The 8,074-nt window shown below is 41.8% G+C and overlaps 1 long non-coding RNA gene across 2 annotated transcripts in view; it reads left to right on the top strand.

Annotated features, from left to right (window-relative positions):
* The window catches only part of LOC144222476 (uncharacterized), a 46,163-nt gene that overhangs the window by 9,670 nt on the left and 28,419 nt on the right, over window positions 1–8,074 (top strand). For both annotated transcript variants that reach the window (XR_013332406.1, XR_013332405.1), the window contains exon 3: window positions 1,593–1,760. This is a non-coding gene — a long non-coding RNA (uncharacterized LOC144222476). The remainder of the gene's footprint in view (window positions 1–1,592; window positions 1,761–8,074) is intronic.

The raw sequence follows: 8,074 nt of genomic DNA on the forward strand, positions 1-8,074 counted from the left end.
CGGACGCTTAACCGACTAAGCCACCCAGGCGCCCCTATTTATAGGCATTTTAAAAGTAAAATTTCCAGACAGCAAGATTCACAAGTCAAAATTTATAGCATCCTGACAAATGATGAATATACCCTTATCAAGATATGGACTGTTTACCAGAAATTTCCCTCCTCCCTCTTTTAGTCAATCCCTTCCTCCATGGGGCAATTACTGTTCTGAGTTGTTTTGGGGGAGCACGTGGATATTCAATTGGTCCGTCATTTGTTGAAAATATTGCCCATTCTGCATTGCCTTTGCATCTTTTTCAAAAGTCAATTGCCCATATGTGTGTAGGTCTATTTCTGGAGTTTCTGTTCTCTTTCATTGATATATGGTGCTGTCTTGACCCCAATACCACAATGTCTTGATTAATATAACTTTACAATAAATCTTGAAGTCAAGAAGTCCTCCAAATTTGTTGTTGCTTTTCTAAGTTGCTGGGGTTTTTTTCTAGAAATAGCTACAATTTTATTTGTTTTTGAGGGTGAGAGAGTACAAGTGAGCGAGGGGCAGAGAGAGAGGAGAGAGAGTGTGGAACCTAAAGCAGGGCTCAAGATCACCCCATGCAGGGATGGAGCTCACCGACCAGACCCGGGAGATCATGACCTGAGTGGAAGTTGGATGCTTAACCAACTTGTGGCAGGGTCCCCTCCCTAAGGAAAGAAAAACAAAAATAAAAACAACAACCTCAAGGCAACCTGGCTATATGCATATAGGACAACATACCTCACGACCTTGTAACATGAGACCACTTAATCAGACCACTTAATCAGTTTGTGTGTTACCATACAGGGGAGACAAAGAAGTAAAAATATATAAAATACTACACCACATGGCATTCAGGGCTCAGTTCTTTGAATATGAACTCAACTGAGCTGTGCTGGCAGGAATAAAGTTGCTTCCTGGAGAGAAGAGCCTCGGTGTCACGACTCTCTATGCCAGAATCCTGCTACATTACTTGGGGGCTCTCATCAGGGATTCGTAGACAGTGTGTTTCCACCTCCTTTGCCACCAGAGTTGCGAACCTCAGGGCGTTGGGAGAGGTGGCTCACCTGGCACTAGTGGACCGCTTGATCTGCAGGAAACTAGCCCTCCTGGCATGCTGGGGCAAGGACCCTGTGTGTACTAACAGAACCCATGAGACCCAGGGAGCGCCTGTCAGACTGGTAAGAACCAGGGTTGGTTTTGGCAGACCTGCCCGTAATAGGCAGAAGGAGAGCCTGATCACCTCCCAGAGTTGCAATAGTAGTTCCACAAGAGAAGAGGAACGAAGCTGCAAGTCTGAGGTGCTGGGCGACAGGTTGGAGTCGCCATGTGACTGTGTATGGGAACTTGTCTCTTGTTCATTTCCTGGGTCAACGACTGTGATAATTAGAGCCAACTATCTCTGGTTAGTCTACCCCAGAACAGGGACTTTATGGAATATTCCCAAGCAGCTGCTGAAACTCCTTGTGTTTTCAGGGAAATTCCCTATCTTCTCTGGACTGACATGAACTGCCTAATTCTACTGGTTGAAAACAAAACAAATAAAACCAGAAATTCTCTTTCTCTGCCTTCTGCAGGACCTCGTCTCTTCTGCCTTTCCTTCCCTCCCTCCCGCTTCTGTACCACCTGGGGTACAGCCTACATAACTGGCTCCTCAATGCTTCAGGCACCATCAGCTCTTCCTCCCACCCTAGATGTTGAGGAACGAAGACCACCAACATCAGATTTCCCCACCAACGTTCCAGGTAAAAATGAACCATGGGGAACAAATTGTCTTATGTGGACACAAGTAAAACGTATTCAATGTTTAAGCTAATTTAAGTTTGTTGGTTTGAGATAGACAATGTTTATCAACATTAAAAAAATCTTTTATTCTACCTAGATTTGCTGATGGTCAATTAGACTCATGTTATCTCTGTTCCAATTTGTTAACAAAAGGATGACTTAAAGTGATGATTAATTTTGTCTGTCTCAAAGTTTTCATGGGTAATTATTAAGATAACTTTCAAAGTCTTTGGTAACTTAAAAGTTAAAGTTTGCTTCCATGATAAATTGAGATTGAATTCATTGGATATCTAACAAGATAAGAGGCTAAAGCACTGATTACTAGATGTAGGTTTGTGTTTCTGACTTGTTGCAGAAAAAAAAAATAAGGATATTTGGAACTGTTGAAAAACATGCTTTGTGCTTAATGGATTCATAAGTTTGCGTCTAAAAAATTCTGATGTAACACAGAGTTCACAATTGGTTACTACTTAGTTTTCACTGGAGACTAAAGTTTCCAAGAGTTAAAATTCTGCTACATGTAGTTAAAACTGATAAAAATAAGAAAAGCAACCCTGGGGGCCCCTGGGTAGCCCAGTAGGTTAAGCGTCTGACTTCAGCTCAAGTCATGATCTCGTGGTTCGTGGGTTCGAGCCCCACATCAGGCTCTGTGCTGACATCTAGTTCAGAGCTTGGAGCCTGTCTTCAGATTCTGTGTCTCCCTCTCTCTCTGGCCCTCCCCTGCTCATGCTGTCTCTCTCTTTCTCTCTCTCTCAAAAATAAATAAAACATTAAAAAAAAAAAAAGAAAAGCAACCCTGTACGTAGAAAAGTAGGAGATATAAAAGAAAGATATAAGAAATGGAAATATATTTTTGTTGAAGGTAAAAGAAAGTAATTTTGTCCTAAATGAGATTGGTTATTTGGGGGAAAAATGGCTTGGGACAAAATCTAAATGCAAAGAAAAGTTGTAGAAGGTTCGTGAAGGAAAATCTTTAAAAAGAAATTTTTTGTGTGGTCAGGATGGACTAAAGTTAAAATAAATGGATTTTTAAAAGTACACAAGGTTAAGATTAAAATTCCTCCTCCTTTGATCCAAAGGCTGAGAAAATGATGGCAATACCCTTGGTGTTGGCCTCAAAATCCTCCACATTTGTGTTGTTCTTGTTTAGCAGAGAAATGGATGCCTCTGCCATATGAGGGATGGATGACATATAAAGGGCTTTTACTAAGATACATGGGAGGCATTTTACTAAATTTAGCCCATCGTATGCCAAAAATGTACGTCCACAGGGCTGAAACACATTTATGTGGGCATTGTTGAAAAAGGCACGGGAATAGACCTTCTTGACTTTGGCTCTTTAACCCCTTCCCTCATTGACCAATGATGATCNTCCGTACCCCAAGGTCCTACAGGTGAAGTGGAGCTGTTAAAAACAAACAAACAAACCAAAGAAGACAATATCTATTTGTATGGATTAATACTTCTACTAATTGGGTAGAGGTCTTCCCCTACAAGACAGACAAGGCACAAAAAGTAATAAGAATTCTGCTTTATAAAATAATACCCAGGTTTGGCTTACCTAAAACTTTACAAATTAATAATGGTAAATGGCTGCCTTGACTCTTTCTCTAGTAGAACTCTTGGCTCTTGAAAAAGTTTTAACACCTGAAAAAACAGTAGACTGTCTGCTTAGACTCAGCAAAACTCTAAATAACACCTCACAAGCATTAGATGCTCAAAAAAATTTTTTTAATTAAGTTTGGGCCAAACTCGCGGAAATAGAGCCACCATTGATTACTTACTGCTCCTGCTTCTCCATCACCTGGGTTATGAGAGATTCCCTGACATATGTTGTTTACAAAGCCAGGGTCTCCCCTAGATTATTTGACAGATTTGGAAACTGTAGACATTATCTTAAGATGCCATCTTCTTGGTCAGTAAAATCTTTGTGTTTTTCTCTTTGTGCCTGCTAATGTTTATGCTGCCTCATGCCTGCCAGCCTTCCTGTAAAACCATACTGTGGGCCACTCGACCGACCCTTGGGTAGACTCTAACTGCTGTACGCCCACACTGTCCCTTATCAGCTTGAAGAAGCCAGAACGGTCATCGTTTGTTCCCTAATAGCAGTTACAGGCCCTATTCGGGGGGAGAAATAAGTAAGGAAAGGGTTAACATTAGGCGGGGAGAGATAAAGGACCTTCAGGGAGGCAGACTGCAGCTACAAGTGGGAGACTAAAGAAGCAGATGGGGTTCTCCCCTTATAAAATCCTTTATGGGCACCCTCCCCCCATTATCAGGGGCGTAAGGAGGGAATCTAAATGAGATAGACAATCTAACCCTAAAACAACAGATGCAGACCCTTGGCTTTACCCTAACCACCTTTCACCACTGGGTCAGGGAGCGATTACTTGTAAATCTGACCACAGACCCTCGCCCCTTTAAACTCAGAGATGTAATATGGATACAGGAATGAAAGTCCGACCCATAAAACCCTTCTGGAGGGGCCGGTTCACTCTCATTTTGTCCACCCCTACTGCAGTAAAGGTAGCTGAAGTGGGTCCCTGGGTTCACTACTGCAGAGTGAAGCTGGCATCTCAAAACTGAGAGTGCATTCCTGATCCATCAACGCCGTGCAAGCTGACCATACGGAAGAAGCAATCCTCACCTCCAGAGGCTCCGGGAGACTGAAGCCCTGCTTTAGTCACTCTGGAAGCTGACTAATCTACCCACGGCAGACAGTCCAATGAAACCAAAGACTGTCCTCATTTTCTGTCTGTTTCCCTACTGTGATGCACTGTCACGTCTAATTTCTCACTATTATTGTGATTCTTGCTCTACTCTTTGCCATGGGATTGGCCGAGGCTGCCCTGGCAGCCTGGAAATGTGGTGAGAGGTTTCTGTTAACACTCACCTTCCTTTTGTGGTTAGGATACTTTGTTGGTACCAACATGGGAAAACAATGGCCATAAGAGACTAAAAAAATTAGATCCCCACAAACCTTATAGAAAAACAAAATACCCCAGTCCTACTATGGGGGTTTGGCTTCTCAAAGGTTCAATTATTGGGAAAATCTGTCTTGCCTAGTGGGAAAAAAGTTCATCATTGTCTCTGTTAAAAACTTAACATGCCACAGTGCCTGAGTGGCTCAGTTGGTTGAGTGTCCGACTTTGGCTCAGGTCATGATCTCGATGTTTGTGAGTTTGAGTCCTGCGTGGGGCTCTGTGCTGACAGCTCAGAGCCTGGAGCCTACTTCAGATTCTGTGTCTCCCTCTCTCTTAGATCCTCCTCCACTCGCACTCTGTCTCTCTCTCTCAAAAATAAACATTAAAAAAAAAACTTAAAAAAAAACTTAGGGGCACCTGGGTGGCTCAGTCGATTGAGCGTCCGACTTTGGCTCAGGTCATGATCTCACGGTTCATGGATTCGTGCCCTGAGTCAGGCTCTGTGCTGACAGCTAGCTCAGAGCCTGGAGCCTGCTTCAGATTCTGTGTCTCCCTCTTTCTCTGACCCTCCCCCTGCTTACGCTGTCTCTCTCTCTCTCAGAAATAAATAAAACATTAAAAAATTAAAAAACAACTTAACATGCCTAAGCCAAAGATTTTATAACTCAACTGCCCGCAATGGTTTTCAACTCTCAGGGGATTCAAAACCCTCATGGGAATTATCCTCCTAATTTTAGGAGAGTGCTTAGTCTTACCCTGCTTAGCTCCCCCTGCTTGTATGGTCTGCCTCTGGTCTCATTGAGGCCATAATTTAAAAAAAAAGACAGCCACTCATGCAATGATCTTATAAAATATAAACCTCTAAACCAAGATGGTGCTCTTTGACCCTAAATAGGGGGGTCCGAGCATCAAAGAGGGAATGGGGTAGGGTCCCCTCCCTAAGGAAAGAAAAAGAAAAACCTCAAGGCAACCTGGCTATATGCATACATGACAATATCCCTCACGACCTTGTAACACAAGACCACTTAATCAGACTGCATGTTTGTGTGTTAACACATGGAGAGACAAAGAAGTAAAAATTATATTAAAAACTACGCCACGTGGTGTTCGGGGCTCAGTTCTTTGGGTATGAACCCAACTGTCAGTGCTGGCAGAAATAAAGTTGCTTCCTAGAAAGAAAAGCCTCCGTGTCACGACTCTCTGTGCCAGAATCCTGCTACAAACTGAGCCACCCAGGCGCCCTTAATTTTTTTTAAGTTTATTATTATTCTTTTTACTAATTCCTGCATCNTGAGCTCATTGACCCTGAGATTGAGTTGCACGCTTTTCCAACTGAGCCAGCCAGGTCCCCCTCTAAGCCATTTTGGTCCTTTTTATTTCCATGTGAATTTGAGAATCTGCTTGTCATTTATACAAAACAAAACATGCTAGGATTTTGACTGAGATTGCATTGAATCTATAAATTAACCTTGAGAGAATTGACATCTTATTATGAGTTTTCTGATCCATGAACCTGGTATATCTCTCTATTTAAATTCTTAATTTCTCTCAGCAAAGTTTTGTACTCAGTGTTCAGTTCTCGTACATGTACTTCCATATTTTTGATGCTATAATGAATGTCACTTTATTTTTATTTTTTATTTTTTTGAGAGAAAGAGGGCACAAGTGAGCGAAGTGCAGAGAGAGAGAGGGGATTCCCATGAGGGGCAGAGAGAGAGAGAGAGAGAGAAACAGAGCTTGACCGAAGCAGAACTCACCCAAAGCGGGGCTCATGCTCACCTGACTTGGGGCTCAAACTCACAAAACATGAGATCATGACCTGAGCCAAAGTCGGAGGCTTAACCGACTGAGCCACCCAGGCACCCTATGCAAGACGTTTTAAAATTTCAGTTCCTGGGGCACCTGGGTGGCTCAGTCAGTTAAGCGTCCGATTTCGGCTCAGGTCATGATCTCCCGGTTTGTGGGTTCAAGCCCCTCATCAGGCTCTATGCTGACAGCTCAAAGCCTGGAGCCTGTTTCAGATTCTGTGTCTCCCTCTCTCTCTGTCCCTCTCCTACTCACGCTGTCTCTCTGTCTCTCTGTCTCAAAAGGAAATAAAATAAATTTTAAAAAAATTTAAAAAAGAAAAAATCTTCAATTCCTTAAGGGTCATTGCTGGTATTTAGAAATACAGTTAAGTGTGGTATACTGATCTTGTATCCTGCAATCTTGCTAAAGTCCTAGTGGTTTTTTGGAGATTCCACATGATTTTCTACATAAATGAATACATACATACATGTCATCTTCAAATAAAGACAACTTTGTTCTTCCTTTCCAATCTGTATACCTTTTCTTTCCTTCTTGCCTTATTGCACTGGCTAGAACCTCCGTTACAATGTTGAATTGAAGTGATGAGAATGGAGATCCTTGCTTTGTTCCTTATCTTAGGGGGAAAGACATTCAGTCTTATACTATTGAGTTTGATGTTACTACCATTTGCAATGATATGGATGGAGCTAGAGAGTACAATGCTAGGTGAAATAAGTTAGTCAGAGAAAGACAAATGCCATATGATTTCACTCCTATATAGAATTTAAGAAACAAAACAAACAAGCAAAGGGGGAAAAGGGAGAGAGAGAAAGAAGCCAAACCAAGAAACAGACTTAACTATAGAGAACAAACTGATGGTTGCTGAAAGTGGGTGGAAGATGGTTGAAATAGGTGATGAGGATTAAGGAGTTCATTTGTCGTGATGAGTACTGGATGGTGTATAGAAGTGTTGAATGAGACTGTATTGTACACCTAAAATTAATAAGACATTGTGTTAACTAACTGGAATCAAAATTAAAACTTAAAGGGGCGCCTGGGTGACTCAGTTGGTTGAGCGACCGACTTCGGCTCAGGTCATGATCTCGTGGTTAGTGGGTTCGAGCCCCGCATCAGGCTCTGTGCTGACTGCTGAAAGCCTGGAGCCTGCTTCAGATGGATTCGGTGTCCCCATCTCTCTCTGCCCCTTCCCCATTTGCTCTCTCTCTCTCTGTCTCTCAAAAATAAACATTTAAAAAAAACCCAAAATTACAACTTTAAAGAAGTTTAAGGTTACTATAGGTTTTTCGGAAATGCTCTATATCATGTCGAGAAGATAATTATCTTTTATTTCTAGTTTTCTAAGAGTTTTATTTTTAAATCAGGAATGGTTGGTGGAGTTTGTCAAATGCTTTTTCTGCATTTGTCCATATGATCATATGGTTTTTCTTGCATTCTTGGAGTGAATTCAACTTTGTCCTGATGCATTTACTTTTGTATATATTGTTGGATTTGATTTACTAAAATGTTGCTAAAAACTTTTGCATCTCTGTTTGTGAAGGATA

This window comes from Crocuta crocuta, unplaced genomic scaffold (assembly GCF_008692635.1).
Source record: "Crocuta crocuta isolate KB4526 unplaced genomic scaffold, BGI_CrCroc_1.0 scaffold943, whole genome shotgun sequence".
NCBI classification, from domain to species: Eukaryota; Metazoa; Chordata; class Mammalia; order Carnivora; family Hyaenidae; genus Crocuta; species Crocuta crocuta.